Raw genomic sequence first — 23,645 nt, forward strand, 5'->3', positions numbered from 1 at the left:
TTATGAAATTGATTTGGCTCCTTCTGACTGCTTTTTGTTTCCTAATTTTAAAAAGTCTTTGAAGGGCACCCATTTTCCTCCAGTTAATAATGTAAAAAAGAAAGGGATGTGTATTTGGCACAGTAGTTATGCTTCTGCTTGAGATGCCCACATTCCATGGCAGAATGCTTGGGTCTACTATCCATTTCAACTTCCTACTAATGCAGACCCTGGGAAGCAGCAGGTGATGGCTCAAGTAATTGAGTCCTTGCCACTCATGTGGGTGACTCAGTCTGAGAACTCAGTTCCTGGATTCAACCTGACCCAGCCTCAGCTGTTGTAGGCATTTGGGGAGTGAACCTGTGGATGGGAAATCAAAGTGTCCCCCACTTTAAATAAAAATAAGTAAATAAAAATTTTAAATAATGGTAAAAGGACTTAATTGACCCATACTTCAATTCCCAGGACCCTCAGTTCTTTAGGGATGGACAAAAAGGCTGTTATTATTGCTTACAAAAGTGTCTTGAACTTGATGGAACTTAGGTTGAGAAGTAGTGTGTATTTTCAATTATATATTTTAATTCCGTTTCCATGAACATTTTGAGGTACTCTTGAAAATCTAAAGAAATAGAAAGACATCCCTGTCCGTGAATCAAAACATTATATTGTAAATATGGCAATAATCCCCAAATTGCCCTACAGATTCAACGTAATCCCTGTTAAAATTCAAGCTAATTTCTCTGAAGACATTGAAAAGCTCACAACCCATATAGAAATTTAGGGGATACAGAATAGCCAAATAAATCTTGGGAAGAATCGTGATGGGGGACTCACACTTCCTGATTTCAAAACTTACTCTAAGGCTACAGTAATCAAGAGACTGTCATACTGGTATAAGAAATTCCAATAAAAATACCATGACAATTTAATGGAGAAAGAAAAGTATTCTGAGCACATGGTGCTAGGACAGATATATATATATATATATATATATATATATATATATATATATATACACATGAACAACAACAAAGAAAGAAGTTGAAATGCTATGTCATATCATATACAATGTTAACACAAAGTGTAACAAAGACCAAAAGCTGCAAATATAAAACTTTTAGAAGAAAACACAAGTATAAACCTTTTTAATTTTGGATTAGGCAATGATTTCATAGATCTGATACAGAAGCAAAAACAACCAAAGAAAATATTAACTGTACATCATCAAAATTTAAATCCTGTGTGTTTCAAAGGACATCAACAAGGAAACAAAAAGACAACTCATAGTCTGGCACAAAAATATTGACAAATCATGTGTCTGGTATTTGTATCCATAGTAAACAAATAACTCAACAATAAAAGTCAAATAACCCAATTAAAATGGCAAAAGATTTGATAAAACACATAAGTGGCCAATAACCATATTAAAATACTTAATATTAGTCAATTAAAAAAATCAAAGTCAAAATCACAATGGAATTTTACATCACATCAACTAATTAGGTTAGAATAAAAAAGCTAGTAACAGATGTATAGGATATGAAGAAAACGAAGCACCCGTTTACTACTAGTAATGAATGTAAAATAGTAAAGCCACTCTGGACAATAGTTTTTCAGTTCCCTAAAAGTTTAACCAGAGTGTTATGAGATTGCCCTTCACTTCTGCTCTTAAATAAATACCTATAATAAATGAAATCACTTCTACACATAAACTTGTACATATATATATATCCCAAAGTGGGAGCAACCCGAAGTATCTATCAACTGATATTTGTATAAAATGTTGTATAATTTCATTTATTGAAAAGTTCTAGAAATGACAGATCTATACAGACAGAAAGTAGATTAGCATCCCTAGGAGCTGGGAGAGGGAAGAATGGGGGTGACTGCTAATGAGTCCACAGTTTCTTTTAAAAAGATGAAGTTCTAAACATAGATAGCAGTGATATTTGCACCCCTCTGTGTGAATATAGTAAAAATCACTGAAAATATACTTTAAGTTACACTTTAGGTAGGCAAATTATATAGTGCATTTTATCTCAGTATAGCTGTTATGAAAAATAAAAGAAAATTGTACTTTGTTTAAAACACTGAATTAGATGTGAACATTCAGCCTAGTGGTTAAAACCCTGGTTACAAAGTCTGCATCCCACATCAGATCACCTGAGTTTGATACCTGGCTCTGGATACTGATTCCTGCTTCCTGCTAATGAGGACCCTGGGAGGCAGCAGTGGTGGCTCAACAGGTTGGATTCCTGCTACCTGCATGGGAGACCTGAACTGAATTCCCAGCTCCCAAATCTAGCACTCCGTGCCACCCCACCCCTGCCCAGCTCCTGACACTACCACTTATACCCAACCCTGGCCATAGAAGGCATTTCTGGAGTGAACAGGGCATAGGAGCCCTGTCTGTCTGTGTGTCTTTATCTCTCTTACTTTCAAATAAATAAATAAAAATTATAAAACAAAAGCTTCTGGGATAGAAAGAGAATGTTGCCTGTAAAGAAATATTTAGAAGATTCATGAAAATAGGCAACAAGTATTGACAAGTATCATGATGCAATTAGTAGACCAGGGATCTTCATAAAATAGCTGCAAAAATACCCAATGCAATATTTGCAAATCAAATCCATACATATATGTGAACAAATAAATCTTTTCTTAAAATCCTTTTTCATGATTGTTGTAGCCTCAATTTAAGTCCTTTGTCATAGAATGTGTTGCAAATACATTTTCCAGTCTATGCTTTACACATATTTTTTTAGTGGTGTTTCTCAAAAGCACAAAGTTTTTGAGTACTCTGTATTCAGCAGAACAGCTCATGTTTCCCTCACATATTTTGCCTATATGTAGCCTATAGATTCCCAGATTTTCAATGGGTCCTGCCAAGTGTGGTGCAGCAGCTTCCTACATTTCTCAAAGCAGAACAGTTTTGTGGATGTACAAGTACGTTCTGATAGGGACCCCCTTACAGAAAGGCCCCATGCTTGGTTAGAAACTCTGCTGCTGCTCTCCTGAAAGTCTTCATACTTTAATCTTTGAAACTGTGTTTTGTAAGAGAAGTTTGAGGAGGAAATGAAGCATGCACAGGAGCGATCAATAATGAAATAAGACTAAATAAAAGAAGAGCAGCAGTTTTTTAAACATGGTAGAAAATTCTGATGCAGATCGCTTTTGAATTGAGATGGCTAGTGGTTTTATTTCTACAGGCTGAGCCATCGTTCAACAGGTGTATTTTCATTCTGGAATTTCTGGTTTTCCCAAATTTTTTAAGTATTTTCACTGTTTTGGTGGCACTGCTCTTCTGAAAATTATAAAGCAGGGCTTCACATTTCATGTGCTCTATAAAAGCATTTCCATGTTGTAAACAAACTGCACACTCACTCAGAGACCATTTGTTCATAGTCATTTTGTAATAAAAATTGATGATTTTGATTTGTAAAAATGGTACACATTGATTGCTTTAGGAAAAGAATACTTAAGTATTTAAAACAAAAAAAGGCACCGTCTCCTAATTCTGCTTTGTGGAAGGAGCCACTGTGAATGGCTCAATATCTCCTTTTGGAATTCATCTCTGTGTGTATATCTTACTTGATTAGATTCCAGGTGTCCAGCCATGGGGATTTATCTGTATCTGCTGTACTGATGTATGTCCTACCATCTTTTTGAAAACCAAAACGAAATCCAAATCTGTTGTTTCTAATTTTTAAAAAATGTAAATCTGTAATGAAAAAATGTTTATTTTAAAGCATCATTTATACTACTAAAGGCATAAAATGACATAAAGGACCTAAGAATATGAAATGGATGCATTTTGTTTGAATTATTGGCTGTCAGGAAATCCAAGCACCCTGCTTCTGCATAATATCAAGAATAGCATTCCTCTTTGCTTACTAGCTTAGAATTATGCTTTAGGCTAATTCAGCAAATCTGAAAACAAAAGTTCTGCTGTAATGTTCTTAATACTAAGGAGGATAATGATAATGGTAATCATGTGTTTACTTTGATTATTACAAATGCAAGTTGTTAAAAGATAGGCCCCAACTTCTTCTTTCTTTCTTGAATTCATGCCTTAGGGCAAAAGATCAGACATTCTCTGCAGAGTTGCCCTAACAATATTCAATGAGCAATAGGAAAAGTTTAGTTTTATGTGCCTAAGGCTTACCACTTTTACTGAGAAACAAGATTAGAAGGATTCAGCCTAAAAGGTGTTCTTTAGGACTTCTGTACAAGCTCACATTCCACTCCAAGACTCTCATTAAGGTTGCCATTGTGATACATGCCTGGAAGCAGAGGATTGACAGTTGCTTTGATTCCAATGGTTGACAGTTCTGCTTTTGGCATTTTTGATGGTGTTGCTTTAACATTCAGCACAATACCTTCCAGATCTACCTGTCATCACTCATCTGTAGACTGCAGGTCTCTCCACTAGGCCCTGACAGTACACTTCTTTTAACCACTGCCCCTTCCCTCTTTCTTCCCCATCCTGGCTTAGGCCATTATCTCTAGCCTTACATTGTATCAAGGAGTCCAAGAAGGTTTTTGTTCGTTCTGTTTGGAAGCTCGATATGCTTTTTCTGACATAAGTCTGAAATCTTGATGGCTTTGCAAGCTTCCCTGTCGTTCCTGTGTGTTAGTTTGGGTTCCTCTGAGGAATTCTGCCTTCTTTCTGGCACTTCTTTCTCATTTTTTTTCTTAGCTTCTCTGAATCCAGAGTCTACCTTTAGACGCTGAACTATTAATTGTTCTGTAATAAAAAAACAAATTCAAAGTTACCTAAGGAGAGACTTTAGTGCAAGTGGGGAAAGAGATTTTGCAGTAGAGGAAGTGAGACTATAATAATAGTGACAATGCTTGGGCCATGAGATCTATATGAATCTCAAAAGTTGGTCCAAAAAATTCTTGGCTTTTAGGGGGAAGAATAAACAAGGCCAGAAAGAAGTATGTGTGGTGAAATGGCATCAGTGAGACCAGAAAAAGTTTCAAATTTGAAGTTAGCATGCTTTCAGGATGGAGCATTAAGGAGATGCTCTATGTTGCTCAGGCTGAGTGTGCGTCAAAAGTTAAGGGCCTGCAGGAAAGAGAGAAACTTTACATATGGGGAAAAACAGTCAACTGCTTTTCATTTGTAGAACTAAAAATAGTAATTTGCAGGTTCTATGTCTGTACTTCTTACAGGTAGACAGGAGTGGTTATCTAAGTCTTACCTAAGAGGTATAGGGAGGGAGGTTTCTCTGCAGTAACACATTTCTAGAATGAAAAAAAAAATGAAGGGGATATTTTTGAAATATTACTCTTTCCCAGAATTACAGGGTTCAGGCAAAATACACTATTGTCATTGGTTATCATTACTTTTTTGTCACTTAATCCAATTGCTCTTTTGAGGAATGTGGTTTCTGATATCTTCAACCTGCACTCTAGATCAAATAGCTTTTTTTTTTTTTTTTTTGACAGGCAGAGTTAGACAGTGAGAGAGAGAGAGAGAGAGAGAGAAAGGTCTTCCTTTTTCTGTTGGTTTACCCTCCAAATGGCCGCCATGGCTGGCTGGTGCTGCGCCGATCCGAAGCCAGGAGCCAGGTGCTTCCTCCTGGTCTCCCATGCAGGTGCAGGGCCCAAGCAGTTGGGCCATCCTCCACTGCCTTCCCGAGCCACAGCAGAGAGCTGGACAGGAAGAGGAGCAACCAGGACAGAATCCGGCGCCCCGACCGGGACTAGAACCCGGTGTGCCGGCACCACAGGCGGAGGATTAGCCAAATGAGCCACGGTGCTGGCTAGTCAAATAGCTTTATCCTTAGCTGTCTCAGTTCTCATGTCACATAAAGTCTTTTCCTTTAATATTTTTATTGTTATTATTTTAAAAATACATTTTTTAAACTTGTCAAAGCTAGCAAAAGAGTGTCAAAGAAAATGAAGTTGACTCCACTGGAGCCATATTGTTATCCAGGGCACTAATAATCTAAATTAAGTTTTTACTTCCACTCTAGCCTTATTTTCATCTGAGGAACTGGATGGCTTCAGGGCCGAAATTCCTCCCGAGGTGAACTGGTTTAAACTGGGGAGATCCAAGATGGCTGCCCCATGACCTCAAGCAGACTTAAAGCCTCATTAGAAACGTGTTGGCCGTAGTGGCCACTTGGGGGGTGAACCCATGGAAAAAGGAAGACCTTTCTCTCTGTCTCTCTATCTTACTGTCTAACTATGCCTGTCCAAAAAAAAAAAAAAAAAGCCTCATTAGAATTGTGCTAAAAATCATTTCTCTGGTGCCATGATAGTTGCCAATTGTTATGACAACCAATGGAAGAGACCATAGAAGGATAAAAAGAATGCAGCTCTCTGATTCTGAGGATTACACTGCTCCCTTCCAGGAAAATCCACAATTACTTGTCCCACTGATGAGCGTATTCTTTCCCTCATATCTATGCCCTACATCCATGACTCTTTATCCCCCAGCACATTGAGGAGCTGATTTGTGAGCTAGGATTCCACTTCTCTATTCTTTGGTCACTGAATAATACTTGTGTGATTGATGCTCTGTTTTCATCTTGTTGTTGGCTTCATGACATTGAACAAATCATTGACCTGATTTAGGGGTTCCATGCTCCTAAAATGGGGGCTAACATTGTAAACTGAGAGTTCAGTGAGTGACTCTCGAGGTGGCAATCCAGAGTAAAGTGAGAAAGAGCAGGGCAGGAAAATAATCCCTTTTATTTTTATATGTTTATGTGAAAGTTTCAAATAATTACATTTTTTTGGAAAATAGTTTTTGTATAAAAATGTTACCCACATAGACAATACAGTGTATAAGGAGTTAATAGTGAAAAGTGACTGGCTATGATCATTCACTCTCTTCTTTTAGATCCACTATCCAGAGACAACACTGTTTACTCTTTCACTTACTGTTCTGTTAATTACTCCCATATCTTTTATTAATGTGCTAATGAAAACTTTTCTTTCTTTACCAATCTGGTGTTTAGTAATTCCCTGTTAGGCTAGCACTACCTATTCCCTCTATTTCATTCATATGATATACTGCAACTTTTAACCAAAGTGATAAATAGGATAAATATATTGCTATGATTATTTAAATATTTTTACTGAAAAGTGATATATTATTGTATTTATTTTCCTGAGTATGTCTTGCTTTTTTCCTGAATTTCACAATTAACTTTATTTCCTTACAGCTTTTCTTTTTTTAACCATAGATTCAAGTCCTCATTATGTCTGATATTTCATCTTAGACACATTTTTTGTTCATGATCCTAGAATTTTTTCTGCCCTTTTACAATCCACATCAATGAACTTCATACAGGCTGCATAACTGATGTATAGTTTTTTCTCTATTTTTTTCTGGCTTAGAGCCAGTATTTCCTTGCTTTTGTCTTTCTTGGTTTATTTCCACCTTTTTCAAACGTCACATTTTAAGTAACTTCTGTGAAGAGGTGGTTGGGAAGTACATTTTTTGAGTTTGAAAATGTCTTCTTTCGATTCTTTTATGTAATCAACAGTCAGGATAGGTGTAGAGGTCTAGGCTACAAATCATTTTTCTTTATAACTTTGAAGGCACTGCTTCAAAGCAACATCTTTCCAGCATTCATTGTTGCTATTGAAAACACTACTGTAATTTTCTTACTGTTTCTGTAGTGATGGTCTGTTTTTCCTTTGGATTCCTTTAAAATCTTCTCTTTATACTTAGTGTTCTAATATTTCACTTAAATTTGCATAGGTTTTCATTCATTTTTGCAAGGCCCTTGATAGATCTTTTGGTTGTAAATATTGTTTCTGTAATAACTTCATTTGCTCTTTTTCTTTTGAATCATTTTCTCCTTCAAAGTCTTCTTAATCAGATATTAAGTTTCCTGGATTAATCATCTATGTCTTTTAACAAAAAGCCATCATATTGACTCCTTTTCTTATTGTTTGATTCAACAACATTTTGTTGCCTTTTTTGATATAATTGGGGTGTTGCATATTTTTATGTATAAGAAATTGTATACTTTCCTATGTTATTTGTAGTTGCGATGGTTTTATTTGTCCAAATATATTAGTGTTTTTTTAAGAGTTGTTTATTTTGACAGTCAGAGAGAAGAGAGAATGAGAGAGAAATATTCCATTCACTGCTTCACTCCCCGTGTGGCTGCACTGGCCAACACTGGGTCAGGCTGAAGCCAGGAGTCAAGAGCTTCATCTGGGTCTCCCATGTGGGTGACGGGAGCACAAGCACTTGGACCATCTTTTACTGTTTTTCCCAGGCCATTAACTGGGAGCTGGATTGAAAGGAAAGCAGCCTGGACACAAACTGGAGCCCATATAGGATGCTGGCATTGCAGGTGGCTGCTTTACAGGCTGTACACAACACTGGCCTCAATTAGTATTTTTTTTTTTGCAGTATTTTTTTTTCTTTTGACAGGCAGAGTGGATAGTGAGAGAGAGAGACAGAGAGAAAGGTCTTCCTTTTTGCTGTTGGTTCACCCTCCAATGGCTGTTGCGGCCAGTGCATCGCACTGATCCGAAGCCAGGATCCAGGTGCTTTTCCTGGTCTCCCATGCGGGTGCAGGGCCCAAGGACTTGGGTCATCCTCCACTGCCTTCCCGGGCCATAGCAGAGAGCTGGCCTGGAAGAGGGGCAACCAGGATAGAATCCGACGCCCCAACCGGGACTAGAACCCGGTGTGCTGGCACTGCAAGGCGGAGGATTAGCCTGTTAAGCCACAGCGCCGGCCCTCAATTAGTATTTTTTAAGACTACATATTTATTTATTTTTTTTTCTGTTCCATGAATTGTTTCTTTTACCCTGTCTACTCCACTCCTTATTCTGCTGTACTTCAGAGTTTCCTTAAAACTTTTGTTTCTTCATATTGACAAGCAAAACAATGAAAAAAATGGCACTAGTCCACTTCAGGGATCTTCCAGTGGTGGTGTCATTTTAGAGGACTAAATGGGGATCTAGCTATTCCACTGTGTGATTCTCCATGTGCCAAGATGTTTCTGGGCCATTTCTTTCTTTTTCTTTTATTCCAGAGGAACCTGTTGATTCACTGCCTGGGAGAAGAAATTTAGCTAGTAAGTTTTGACTATTAGGTGTCAAGTCAACTTCTTAGAATGGACAAACTTTCCAATTACCTTCCAGATGTCAGCCTCTATGCTGACTGCTGTCTTCTTAACTTCTTGGCACTTCTGAATGGTAAGCCTCTCGGAACTTGACCAGGATGTGGTATCCCCTCATCTGTGCTACTCTCCCCAAGTGCTTCAGGCTTGTGCTACCACTGTCCTCTCCTCTGTTCTGTACCTATGCACACTCCTCACGTTTGATGTTCTTGGAATCTAGTCTCTATTTTCTACTCTTCCAGCATCAATTTCTTTTTTTTTTAAAGATGTATTTATTTATTTCAAAGTCAGAGTTACACAGACGGGGAGAGGCAGAGAGAAGAGGGAGAGAGGTCTTCCATCCAATGGTTCACTCCCCAGTTGGCCACAAAGGCCGGAGCTGTGCTGATCTGAAGCCAGGAGCCAGGAGCCTCCTCCGGGTCTCCCACGTGGGTGCAGGGGCCCAAGGACTTGGGCCATCTTCTACTTCTTTCCCAGGCCATAGTAGAGAGCTGGATCGGAAATGGAGCAGCTGGGTCTTGAACCAGTACCCATATGGGATGTGGGCACTTACAGGCCAGGGTGTTAACCCATTGCACCACACAGCCACCCCCTACCCTCAATTTCTTTTCTTTTTTTTATGTATATATACTTTAAAAAAAATTTTTTGACAGGCAGAGTGGACAGTGAGAGAGAGAGACAGAGAGAAAGGTCTTCCTTTTGCCATTGGTTCACCCTCCAATGGCCGCCGTGGCCTAGTGCTCTGCGGCTGGCGCACCGCGCTGATCCAATGACAGGAGCCAGGTGCTTATCCTGGTCTCCCATGGGGTGCAGGGCCCAAGCACTTGGGCCGTCCTCCACTGCCCTCCTGGGCCACAGCAGAGAGCTGGCCTGGAAGAGGGGCAACTGGGACAGAATCCGGCGCCCCGACCGGGACTAGAACCCGGTGTGTCGGCACCGCAAGGCGGAGGATTAGCCTAGTGAGCCACGGCGCTGGCCTGATGTGTATATACTTTTAAAAATCCTATGTCTATATATTGAAGTCTTGGGGTAGAAAGGACATAATGGTAGTCATTCTTGTACTTTATAAGCATGATATGTTGAGCTATTCAAAGTTTTGTCTTTGAGGATCACCAACTCAGGTGGTCTAGTTGAAAACCTGAGCATCACATCACTCTTCAAGTATCCATTCGGGAATTTACAGCAAAGATTTGTAAAAAAATGTTGTGAAGAAGTTAAAATATGCTATTCCACAAACTGCCCTGACATACTGATTATTTTAACTTTAAGACACTTAAGAATTCAGCAGTTGCAAGAATATCACTCTGATATTCATTTTGTTTCTTAAAAGCAGACGAAATTCCCAGGTAAAAATGTCTTCTCTGTAACAAAAGGAAAATAATGTTCTTGCCATTAAGGATAGAAAGTTGAAGCTAGGAAAATCTGTAGGAACTAGGTTTGGTAAGCCAACCCTCTGCTTCCTACTTACTTCTCTACCCATTAACTATCCTAGCCTAAGTCCCTTTCTCTTATCACCTTTATAAAACTTAACTATTCTTTCTCCAATTAATTACATGAGTGATTGAGTCTGGTTGTTTGGATCTTCATTTCCTTATGATGTATCCAGTCACACAAAACTTGTATTAAATAAATGTATATTTATTATTTTTTCTGTTAATCTAACCTATGTCAACTTCATTTCCAGATCCATTCTAGAGTCTAAAGGGATGGAGGTAGAGTTTTGCATCTTCTACAATGTGATTTATATTAGTTTTACTTAAAATATGTAAAGCTTTGTACTTTGTATTTAACAATGGCATTATTTTTCATACTATGCGAATGTTCTGTAAATTCACAACAGTATTCTAGAGCCTGCAGCATTTTGTCCCTCGTATTCTCATTATGATGTTTCCATCACGTAAGAGGCAATGAATGTGGAATGAGTTGTCTTCAGCTGGAATAAGTGTTTTTACTTCACTCTTGTTAAGCTATGTGATTTGGACATACTGTTCAATACCTTTTAGCTTCAATTTAATTTGGAGGTTGGACAAATTTCATTTCTAAAGTCCTTTTAACTCTACAATTTTGTATTTCTCTAATTCTAAATAAAAGAGGATATTTAGCTTGCATCCTACAGGCCAGTCAGAATTTGAAAATTGTGCCAATGTCTGGCACAAAGTGGGTGTTTAATAAATTGTGTTGAATGAAAACAATTGGAATTTATATTCAATCATCCAGTCGATGAACAAATGTTAACAGAATGCTTTCTCTGGTTCAGGCAGATTCTATGTTGTGCAAGAAGCGTTCTAGTTGGAAAAGTTAGATAATACAGTGCAAAAATAGTAATCAAAATAATTGTGATAGGTGCTAAATACTATTTGAGATGAAATGTTATGAGGTGATGTCTGATCTGAGACCAGAAGTACAGGAAGGTACCAATAGCAGAAGAGAGAGGGAAGGAGGGACATGAGGAGGGGGAGAGGCAGAGAGAGAGAGAGAGAGAGAGAGAGAGAGAGAGAGAATCTTTCATCCATTGGTTCCTTCTCCAAATGGCCACAACGTCCAGATCTGGGCCAGGCCAGGAACTCCTTCCTGGTGTTTCATGTGGTGGCAGTGACCCAGGTACTTGGACCATCTTCCACATTCTTTCCAGGCATATTTGCAGGAAAACTGGATCAGAAGTGGACTAACTGCCACTCAAATAGGCACTTCGATACCTATACATACCCAGGCATTGCAACTGGTGGCTTAATGGCTGCCACAAAAATGGTCCCAAAGAAAGACTCTTAAAGCTAGTAACTGCATAATATTATGGCATAATTTTCCCAAATGAGAAACTCAAGGGGAGAAATTTATTTTAGGGGAAAAATTTGTGAGAATCAAGAAACATATTTTGATTCACTCATTTAGTGGTGAGGCCATCAAAGGAAATGGAAAGGGAAATTAGGATATAAGGAGCTGGGAGAAGCTCTGTGAAAGGACATCAAGGAATGTAGGTAAAGAGAGGTGGGAACATCCTGTTTAAATGTAGCTAAGAGGCATTAAGGTAGGGAGATAAGGAGTAATCTTTGTTTCTTAATAAGAACAGGTGAATTGGAGTGCTTAGAGTCAAAGCCAAGGGGATATAATGTTGAAAGTAATTAAAAGGAAACAACTTTCTTTGTAAAGGGAATGGGGGCAATATAGCAATAAGTAAAGAAAATGATTCAGGAAAGAAGGGGACAATTCAGCTGATAGTTGAAAATGGAGAGGTACTTTATGGGCATGAAACTGTATATCAAAATATGACCATTTCGTCATTCCCAGTAAACAAGTATTTAATTCTGATTTTCATTATGTTGTCTTATAGTTCCCATGTCAGAAGAGTGGCTTCTCAGCTGAGGTAACTATCTGAATCTCAGACACTGTGGTCTGCTGTGATAACAGAGCTTTGGTGAGCTTTGCTGAGAATCATGGCCCTTGTTAGTACTTGGCACATGACTCTGAGCCTGGGTTTGTTCATCTGCTGAATGGGAATAAAGATAATACCCACCACAGAGGAATTCTGTGGATGTTTCATGAAGTGTATGTATGAATGGACTTGAATTATTTGTGCAAAAATATAAAATGGACATTTACTGAAGTATGTATGTCTACTCAATTAGTGATAGTGCTGCTTTTAATTTTATGTCTTAAAAGAGTGCCAGATAATAAATGTCTAGAGGGAAGAAATTACGTATTAGCATCTTCACACCCTGAGTACCCTGCAGTATGCTTAGCTCAGAAATGGTGCTCAGTTATGTCTGTTGAATTAAATTTTAAAAAATGCAACTGAAGTTTGTACAGACTGTACAGCAAGACAGAAGCAGATATAACTGTATTCATTTTTGCTCTGTACTTCTGCCTTTAATACACTGGAATCAGGAATGATTTCTTGTCAAAAGATCCATTTGGCACTTGAATGAAAAGAGCTGCTTAGAAACATGTATGTACAACTATCTTTCATACCTGCTCCATCACATGACAGTGTTTTAGCTTCTAATTTCCTTAGCTGTCTCATTATTACTCATCCATGACTAGGCAATAATTTGTTGTAAATTTACCTGCCATTATGTTTGTGTATATCAGCATTTCATTTCAGTTCTAGAAATTCATTAATAAGTGCCTTTGGGTTTAATTCTGAGCCTTATAGTTCTTTGTTTGTTACAAGCTCTGAATGAGACCACTGCAGTTCATGAGAATTCTTTAAAACACATTCATTAAATCTGTTATGAATCACTGGGACATATGACCCAAAAAGTATTTTTCATTACCTTAATATATTGGAATTAGACTGAAAAAATGTCTTGAGATTTTGGTCTACATGCATTCATGTCTCTGTGCTCATCTGTCTTATTTTGTTGTTAGTTTTTCTTCTTCACACCTACTGACCTGTCTTCATGGCCTCTCCTATTTAAAGTTTTGGATAGGTGAAGAGGATGAAAGAGTGGTTAGTAGATACATTTTCAAGTCTATAGGGACAGATTTGTAGTTTTGTGTTCTGCACAGAGAGATGCATAAACATCTATTAATAAATTAGATTTGGGTTAGATTCGTTTAGATTTAGAAAAAGGATATTTTCATTTGAGTGGAAACAAATAAAATTAATAAGATGAAATATTCAGTTTCAGCATTTATCTATTGCCCATTGAAAAGCTTTTGAATTTAGTGAAATAAGTTTTAAAAAATACAGTATTCTCTAAGAATGCCAAAAACAATAGCCTTTTAGAGAACGTTGACATATCTAAAGAACTATTACCGAAGTAAGTGGGGCCAGATTTTGTATTAGCAGTTGAAAATATAAATCCTAAATCTATATCAAATCTTGGCATTAGAAAACTCTGGTTCACTAGGTAAAACTGGTTTTTGGGTAATTTTATGTACATGGAATAGAGAGTGGTTATCTTTCTATGCATCAGATTTATTAGGTTTCATAGTACTTGTCAATATATGCCAGCACATTAGGCTATTCTTGCCATTTAAATTCACTCCTCAGGATAAATGCTAAGTAAAAAGTCTGAATTTTCTACCCTACCTCCTAAAACAAACAGGATCAAGCAACCCCCAAATTCTGGAAACATTTCATCTAACAATAGCTTAAAATAAAGAAAAATGAAAACAATGTCAATAGTCAAAATGGGGAAAGAGGTGAAATATTATGTCACCACTAGACCAATGCACAATGAAGTATTTGTAATAAACAAGGAGAGAAGCTTAGCTTACAGCCTTAGATGAAAAGCAGTGTAGAATTATTATATATAATGTGCTAAAATAGATAAGAAATAAATTCACTTATATCAATCAGTGGTCATGTCTACTTAATTTTTTTCTTTGTAATTCTATATAGCTACTTTTCTACAGTCAAAAAGTATTATTTCATTATCAGAAAAAGTGAAATAAAATTATATATAACCAGCTCAATTCAGCCCTGAGGATTTACCATGTAACAGTGGTCACTTGTGATAGTTTCCTGATGTGATATCTTCCTGACTGAAGGTATTTCTTCTGTTTTTTACACCCCATTCACTCGGAAAGCAATATGGCCTAGCAAGACCTGCAGCTTCCTTAGATGAATGATTTTCAGATCTGATTTTTTTAATCAGGTGGAATTTGTAAATCCTATTTTCCACTTATATTTAAAAATACATTTGTGGTAAATATTTAACCAAAAATTAAGTATTGAGTAATTCAATTTGGTGGTTACTAATCTACTGATGAATGTCTGACATTAAGTTGAACTATATTTTTATTTTCATCCTGAGAAAACTATTGAATTTTTCATCTATTTTCATTCTTAGAAAAATGAGCTTCATATTTAACTGACATCAAAACTGTGCACTATGTGGCAGACTTATAGTATAGTCCATATACTTCCAAAATAGAGTTGGGGGATAGGATATGGAGCATTCCAATTGGTGGAATGCCTACGTAAGTCCCAGCTCTGCTTCCCCTTCCAGCTTCCTACTAGTGCACACACAGACACACATACACACACATACTCTGGAAGACAGCAAGTGATGGTGTAAGTAGTTGGGTCCCTGCCGCCCGTATGGAAGACAGATTGAATTCCAGATTTCTGGTTTTGGCCTGGCCCAGTCCTAGTTGTTGCCAGAATTCAGGGAATGAAACAGTAGATGGAAAATCTTTTTCTGTCTATCTCTGTATTTTAAATCAAACACAAATAAATGGAAAAATTCTTAAAAAATTGAAGGACTTGGTACAGAATGAATGAATATAATACTGAGATGTATCATAGGAAGCCCTAAGTTACATACTTACCTAATGACCTTTTTACATAATAATTGTTTTATTCAATCATTGAGATATTTATTCATTCATCCATTTAACAAATGTGTAATGAGCATGTATTATGTGAAGGATGCTGTGACAGGCAATACATCCAATATTCTAATATGTTTTGGTATATAACATTTTAATCCATTAGGAGAAACACAGAATACAAAACAAATAGATATTTTGATAAGACAGACACACACATATGGGAATATATATATGGTTGCACAAGAGTGAGTTGTTTTTGTCTGGTTTTGTTTTCTATAGTTTCTGGAACAGTTCCTAATAAATAATAAATGTTCAATAAATATTTATTTTTAAAATATATATTTGGTTTGCATTTTTATGAATTCTAAAAATGGGGGCAAAATAATTACACATGTTGATAGGACACAATGTGACAACTGAATACATGTATAACATGTGTAATGATTAAATCAGGATGACCACTTTTAATTCTTAAATATTTATCATTTCTTCATGTTGGAAAGGTTTAATCTCCACTTTTTAGTCATTTATAAAAATATAATAAGTTGCTGTGAACTATAGGCAGCTGATTGTGCTGTAGAACCCAGGTATTAGGTATTTATTAAATAAATAGGCAATGTGTACAGATTGCAGAACTTTAAGAACCATGTGGGTACGCAAGTTGGATTTGAGGGGTAGTCTGTTGACTTGTCTCTAATTTCCATGAAGTATGCAGGTAGCCCCATTTCTGATTATGCTGCCATAGTCTATCCTCTCTTTGCTTTCTTTCAGTGAATTGCTCTTGCACATCTCCTAGCGTTTTCATGTTGCCAAACTATCTCTCTGCAAGGGAACAAAATTCATTCCCCAACCTTACCTACAAATGTTACTCAGAGGGATGTTGCCCTTCTTGGTATTCCTAGAAATCTGGCATGAAAGCTGGTTGATTCATCTTTGCCTGTTCTCCATTCTGTTTGGTAAAGAGATGTACGTCTATATTCTTATAAAAGTTAGATTTTTAAAAGATTTTTAAGGAGATAGAAATGCTAATCTCATTTGATCATCATACATTGAATACATGTATCAAATTGTCCAACTCTATTCCATAAACATGTATAATTAAAATAATAATAAAAATAAGAAAATAATTAGTTCCTAAACAGACTGGAAAGGTATTTAAAGCTTCTGACTAGAAGTAGTGCTATCCAGCAATTCCACTCTTAGGTGCTTACCTAAGAGAAATGGAATCCATAGCCATTAAAAATTTGTAAAAAAATATTTACACCTAAAGTTGTATTTATGAAATGCATGAAATTTTTATAACTTAAATAAAAGGTTTCTGGGAAAAATAACACTTACACCAAGTTTATTCATAATAGCCTAAATGCATGCAATCTAAATGTCCTGCAAAAGGAGAAAAAGTTGAGGCATGTTCACACATTAGAATATCACACAGCACGGAAAAGGAATGAACTCCTGACACATGTAGCAACCACCTGTTTTTCAAAAACATTATATTATATTAAGCAAAAACTATCAGACACACAAGCACATAGTATTGGCATAAAATTATTTCATTTATATAAGGTTGAAGACCAAGTAAAACTAAGTATAGTGGTAGAAATCAGAAAATGGTTTCTTGAAGGTTAAGGGTTGAGAGAAAAGTGACTGGAATGGGACAAATGGGAATTTTCAAAGGTGAAGGAAGTGTTTGATCTTGTTTGGGATGACCTAGGTGTTTACAGTTATCAAAGCACCTTGAAATAAGCACTTAAGCTCTGTGAATTTATTTTTTTTGTAAATTGTTTCTTTATTTTAAAAGATACATAAGTAAACTTCTTTGGGAATTAAAATAGAAAATAAATTGAGTTCACTAAAAAGTCTTTGCAAAGCACTTATATCTCAGCCACTGCTAGAAATGTAAGCATAAGTAAGTAGTGTCTACCTCTGAAGAATTCATAATAGGGAAAGGAGAACAGATTTAGAAAAACAGACATTGATAAATGTCTATTTACATACAAATTTCCAGGATACTATCTTTGCAGAATATATCTAAGCATAAACCATATTGCATAATAATTATCTTAGGCAGAAGATGTTACTGTTGTATGAAAAATCATTCTATCAAATTCTGTGGCTATGCTACTACATAGTTTCCACCACAGCCCCATCTGTATTCTTATCCTTGCTTCAATCCCTTCCACAGTGTACCAGGTTTGGTTTGTGTGACTGATAATGTATGGCAGAACTAAGAGTAAGTCATTTCTATTTTTTCCCTCTTTTTAAAAGATTTGTTTATTTAATTAAGAGGCAGAGTTACGAACGGGGGGGAGGGGAGAGTCTTCCATATGCTGGTTCACTCCCCAAGTGACCACAATGGCTGGAGCTGGGCCCATTGAAACCAGGAGCCAGGAGCTTCTTCCAGGTCTCCCATGAGGGTGCAGTGGCTCAAGCACTTGAAAGCTGGATCAGAAGTGGAGCAGCCAGGACTTGAACCAGTGTCCCTATGGGATGCTGGTATCACAAGCATTGGCTTTACTCTCTATACCATAGTGCTGGCCCAAGGGTAAGTCATTTCTAAGATTAGGATAAAATACCATAGCTTCTGTAGTGGGTTCGTGTGTGTTTACCCTACCCTCCATCTTCAAAGTCTTCAATCTTGTAGAACCCAGCTGACATATTGTAAATACTAAGTCAGCTACATGGAAGCACCTGTGAAGGAAACAGAGCCATGTGATCAATAATCAGCAAGGAACTGAAGCCTGCTACAACCACATGAGATAGTTTGAAAGTACATTCTTCCCTAATCAGGGTTCAGGTGAGACTGCAGTCCTGACTTAATTTTTGACTACAACCTCCTTAGATTCTTCAGGCAGACCACTCACCTAAGCTACTCATGAATTCCTAACCCATAGAAATCATGAACTAATAAATATTGATTGTTTCAAGCAGCCAAACTTTGGGGCATTTTTTTTATACAGCAATAAATAACCAAAACATCTATGATCTTTACAAAATGTGTAAGGCTTGAGTTCATGGATTACTGAATCATTCTTAATTGAAATAGGACATTTCATTTTTTTCTGTTTCACTGAAACACAAGAGCATTTCAAAACATTCATGGAAATGGACTTACAAGATATACTTATTTTGGTGCCAGAAATAATTGAAATATGTACATACAAAAGGTCTTAAAGTTCCAGGAAAATGCATATTGTGATAAAAAATATGCATGGATTTCAAATATTTTTGCACAAAATACAAACATCTTTTAAACCATTTTTTATGAGTCTTTTGAAGTACCCACATAAATAACTTAGGCAAGTGTTACATTTTGGATACTGTTTGAGTGTGTACTCCAAGGATGTGTTGGGAATTTGGTCCCCAGTATGGTGATGTGAGGGGTGTAGAGCTTCTGAGAGGTTAGGTGGAAATGATTAGATCATGGAGGGTGATGCCCCTGGAAGGGATTAATGTGGTTCTTACAAACCCCAGTTAGTTCCTCTGAGAGCTAGTTGTCAGGAAAAAGGGTAAGACTGGCCACTCTTAGTCTCTGGCTTCCTATCTTGCCCTGGCACCTCTCCCTCCATAATGCACACCTGGCATCATGCCATCTGCTGTGTTGTGATGTGGCCAGAAGGCCCTCATTGGAGCCAGAAGATACTGACTCTATGATCTTGAACCTCCCAAACGGTAATAGACAAACCTCTTTCATTTATAATGTACCCAAACATGGATATTTTGTTATAGCAATGGAAGGACAACTAACACAGTCAGGTATTACAATGAATGAAAATCTTAAGGGTACACATTTGAAGTAAATTACATGATAAACCATAGCTTTACTATTTTGTCATTTGAATCAGTTTGAATAGACTTTCTTCAGTAACTGATCTTTCATAGGCTGCTAGTTTCAAAAAAATCTTTACCAGAAATTAGATCACTCGGCCGGCGCCGCGGCTCTCTAGGCTAATCCTCCGCCTTGCACACCGGGTTCTAGTCCCGGTCTGGGCACCGATCCTGCCCCGGTTGCCCCTCTTCCAGGCCAGCTCTCTGCTGTGGCCAGGGAGTGCAGTGGAGGATGGCCCAAGTGCTTGGGCCCTGCACCCCATGGGAGACCAGGAGAAGCACCTGGCTCCTGCCATCGGATCAGCGCAGTGCGCCGGCTGCAGCGCGCCTACCGCGGCGGCCATTGGAGGGTGAACCAATGGCAAAAAGGAAGACCTTTCTCTCTGTCTCTCTCTCTCACTGTCCACTCTGCCTGTCAAAAAAAAAAAAAAAAAAAAAAGAAAGAAAAAAAAAGAAATTAGATCACTCATTGAGCAGTGATGTGTAGCCTGTTCAGCCTTTGCCTACTTGTCCTCAAACTCATTCAATAGCGAAAAGTCAACTTTGCTCTTTTGTTACATAAACTTTCACTTAGTGATTTTAAAGAGCTTTCTTAACAAAGTAATATCTTAGTGTGATCTACCTGTCCAATATGTTTCTACTTCTGTCTTACTGACTTTTTTGACCTGACTTGCATCTGAACAATAAATGCACACTTTGTGTGTTTGTGTATGTGTGTGTGTGTATGTGCATGTGTGGTTCTTGTATGATCCACTGCAATCATACTGTCCTTTTCCTTTGAGTTCTTATTTATCTCAAAGCTTTTCTATTTCCTTTCATTCTTGATCCCAGTGTTATGTAGCTGAGCTCCATACTTATTTATGTCTAGTGACTTAATATAAGGAATGCCAATACAGCCCAGTCCAGTAATGAAAACAATTATTTCTAAAATTAAATTTATTTCACAATTATTTGTCATGGGTCAAAGATGAATTCCACGATAAAGGTGTTACAGTGGAATTATAGAATGTTACAGCTGTCAGTGATCAGAAAAACCTAATTTCGTGTGAGTTTCTCATTGTACAGATGAGAATAATGAGACTCTCAGGACTGAGTAGTGCCCTGTTAGGAACTGATGTCAAAACACTTTGATCTTGATTCACTGAAGTCTCCCTAACATCATGCTGCTGCTCTGATGATATTTTTAGGATACAATTACAGAGTTGATACTTTTCAACTCCAAATTTTATGCAATAGTCTTTCATGTGTGCATAGTATTACATAGTTTTTAAACAACTTACCTTGATTATATATATATATACACACTACATATACATATATATATATGTATATATATACATACATATATATACACACTTAAAAGAATTATATTTTCTTTTTTTTTACTTTATTAAAATACTGAGTTTATTTTCACATCTGACCACTGCCACTACTCTGTCCTATCATAACATTCCATACATACTTAAAACCAAGCAAAGGGTGGAGTTCCATATTTAAAAACTAAACAGGCATTTTTGGCAATGGAACCTGGACAACAATTATCAAACATGATAGGGAAAGTTCTCACTCTGCATTATAAAAAGGATAGCCAGATATTAACTTTACAGAAATGAAATAAGACAGAAAATTTTAACAAACTGTTTAAACTGTTTTCTTAAGGAGACTTCCCCCACAGGGGCCGACACTGTGGCATAGCAGGTAAAGCCGCCGCCTGCAGTGCCGGTATCCCATATGGGCACCGGTTTGAGACCCGGCTGCTCCACTTCCGATCCTGCTATCTGCTATGGCCTGGAAAAGCAGTAGAAGATGGCCCAAGTCCTTGGACCCCTGCACCCACGTGGAAGACCCGGAGGAGGCTCCTGGCTCCTGGCTTTGGATCGGCACAGCTCTGGCTGTTGTGGCCATCTGGGGAGTGAACCAGCAGATGGAAGACCTCTCTCTCTCTCTCTCTCTCTCTCTCTCTCTCTCTCTGCCTCTCCTTCTCTCTGTGTGTAACTGTGACTTTCAAGTAAAATAAATAAATCTAAAAAAGAAAAAAAGAGACTTCCTCTACTGCCAAAGACCTTGAATGGCCTCCTGGTCAGTTGTTCAGAAGCAATTCTTCACATAATTGATAAATTTGGCTTCTACTTTGGGAAGAGAACCCCCATTTTCGATACTTGCTTGCAGTTTTGCTTTAATGTCTTCTACAGTACTAGGTCCTTTTGATGTTCTAGGAAGGATTCTTGACCTTTTGACCTTGGTGCTGATGGTTTTGAGTCTTTCCCATTCTGGTTTGATTTCTGTGCATTTTTGTCTGGGGTATCTCGTATAGATTTCTTCACTGAAGCTTTTTCTTTAGTTTCCTCATCATCAAAACCATCATCGTCATCATCATCATCATCGCCATCGTCGTCATCTTGATCATCTTCCTCAGCAGCAAGGTTTACTTTTTCTGTGGTACCTTGCTGTCACCTGCAGGGCAGATCGTTTTCCAGATACACTTCATAGCTTCACATCCTCCCCCTCTTCATCTTCTGACCCTGCATCTTCTTTCCCAGCTACTAAGTGCTGTCCACTAATATGCACAGGTCCTCAACCACAGTTCAACCTTAAGACCTCAGGTGGTGCTATTTCCAAGCCCCCACGGAAATCATTGGCTGTACAAACATTTGTAATGTTGTCAGTGCTACTTTAATTGGATGGCCTTCAGAATTCATTGTCTCTGCTTTAACAATGTGCAGTTCATCCTTTGCACCAGCGCCTAAACTGACCAACTTAAAGATAACTGGTTCTCATTTTCATCATTGAACAATTTAAATTGATGATCTTTGTCAGCCTTTTGTTCACAACCAAAAAGATAGTTCTGGGAATTCAGGAGGCTCATGTCCATGTCCATCAAATCTTCCATGAGGCAGAGGAATGAATTTAGGTGGGAGAGAAGGCAGGTGGAGATGAGATGCCCACTGCTACAAAGAACAGAGATGCAGGGTGAAATCACACCAGTATAAATATTCTTCTTAATATCCCTTTTTTTTCTTAAATCCCCGTTTCTCTAAATCCACCTTGTGAAACATAATGTTTGAAAAAGTTTTAGGTAGGCAAGTTCATTTCTGCCACTAGCTTCTTGCTGATTTTATTTTCTTCCCTGTAAATTTTCTTAGGATGCTCTAAAACATTATACTGTAATGACTAAGAAAAAAGTTACTTTGTGAAAATTGCCCATTGTTCTGTTACTCCATATTCAAGCAAATTTTAAGTTACTAATTTAAATTTTATGAGGGATAATTTTTGGAACTCTATGTTGGACTAACTTTCCTTTTGATATTTGAGGCAGCAACTCTACTAATGAATGGAGCTTGTCTTGCAGTATATGGTAGCTACCTATTAGGCTTCGTAAAACTTAATGCTGAGGGCTTTCAGTAATGGATGATGTTTTAAAAGTCTATTAGTCTAGGGCTATGTGCAAAAGCCATACCCGGACATGTAAAGTAGAAAATTGAAACAATTTATATATTTTAATAATTCAAATAAATGTTCTAACATTTACCTCTATTACCTTGAATCTGCAAGAAAATGTGTTCTTGTATTTGAATCAGTCTGAAAACTGCCTCAGTGTTTTATTCCAATTTACATGTCCAGATATAGCAGTTGGGTAATAATAATAGTGATGGCTTCCATTATGTTCCAGGCACCGTTGGGTGATTTTCATATATTATTTATCACCCTCATGCCAACTCCACCAGCTAGACATTGTTATTCCCATTTTACCCATGAGGAAACTAAGCTCATAGAGGTTACAGGATTTATGAAGAGCTTGAAATAGTAATTTTCTTTGTAAAAATTGAGAGTGATGAAAGAAAGCAATACATGTTGTTAAGTCTCAGGAAATGAATAAATACTAGCAGCATTATTTATCTGCTTGAAAAGACAAGATGTAAAATCCTAAATTCTTGGTTCTTCAACTAAAGTCTTTGCTCCACTTTCTTGGCTATTGTATGAGGGCGATTCTGGCTTTTGCCTCCTTTCTTTTGACTTTGATCATTCTTTCTGTACTTGTTTTTTCTTTTGTTTTTTAAGAGTTAATTTCATTTTGTAAATCTTCAAGTGATTAAGTTGGAACCAAAAGGATTTAAAAAGATTTAGCTCGATATAAAATGGCATATGTCAAAATACCAAGTTACATCCTCCTTCTAAAGCAATAATTTGCACAACCAAGCTATATTGAAATGCATTAACTTGCCACAATTTTGACAGAGGCAGTCTGTATGCACCAATCCCTAGAATACTGATGGGACTGTGATTATACTCTGAAAAAAGAAGAGTCTGAATACAAATTTTAGAGGGCCAGAGAGTGTTTAATGTCTCATTGTTTGTATCGAGATTCTAAATCACATTCAAGTTGATGACTCTGATCTTCATATCAATGCACAAATGGAACAGAAGATAAAAGCCAGGAAAGCTGTTTTCTGAGTG

The 23,645-nt window shown here is 37.3% G+C and overlaps 1 pseudogene; it reads right to left on the bottom strand.

Annotated features, from left to right (window-relative positions):
- Positions 1-4,490: 4,490 nt before the first annotated feature.
- Positions 4,491-22,080, bottom strand: LOC133750897 (nucleophosmin-like; annotated as a pseudogene).
- Positions 22,081-23,645: the final 1,565 nt, after the last annotated feature.

The sequence above is a fragment of the Lepus europaeus genome, chromosome 2, assembly GCF_033115175.1.
Source record: "Lepus europaeus isolate LE1 chromosome 2, mLepTim1.pri, whole genome shotgun sequence".
NCBI classification, from domain to species: Eukaryota; Metazoa; Chordata; class Mammalia; order Lagomorpha; family Leporidae; genus Lepus; species Lepus europaeus.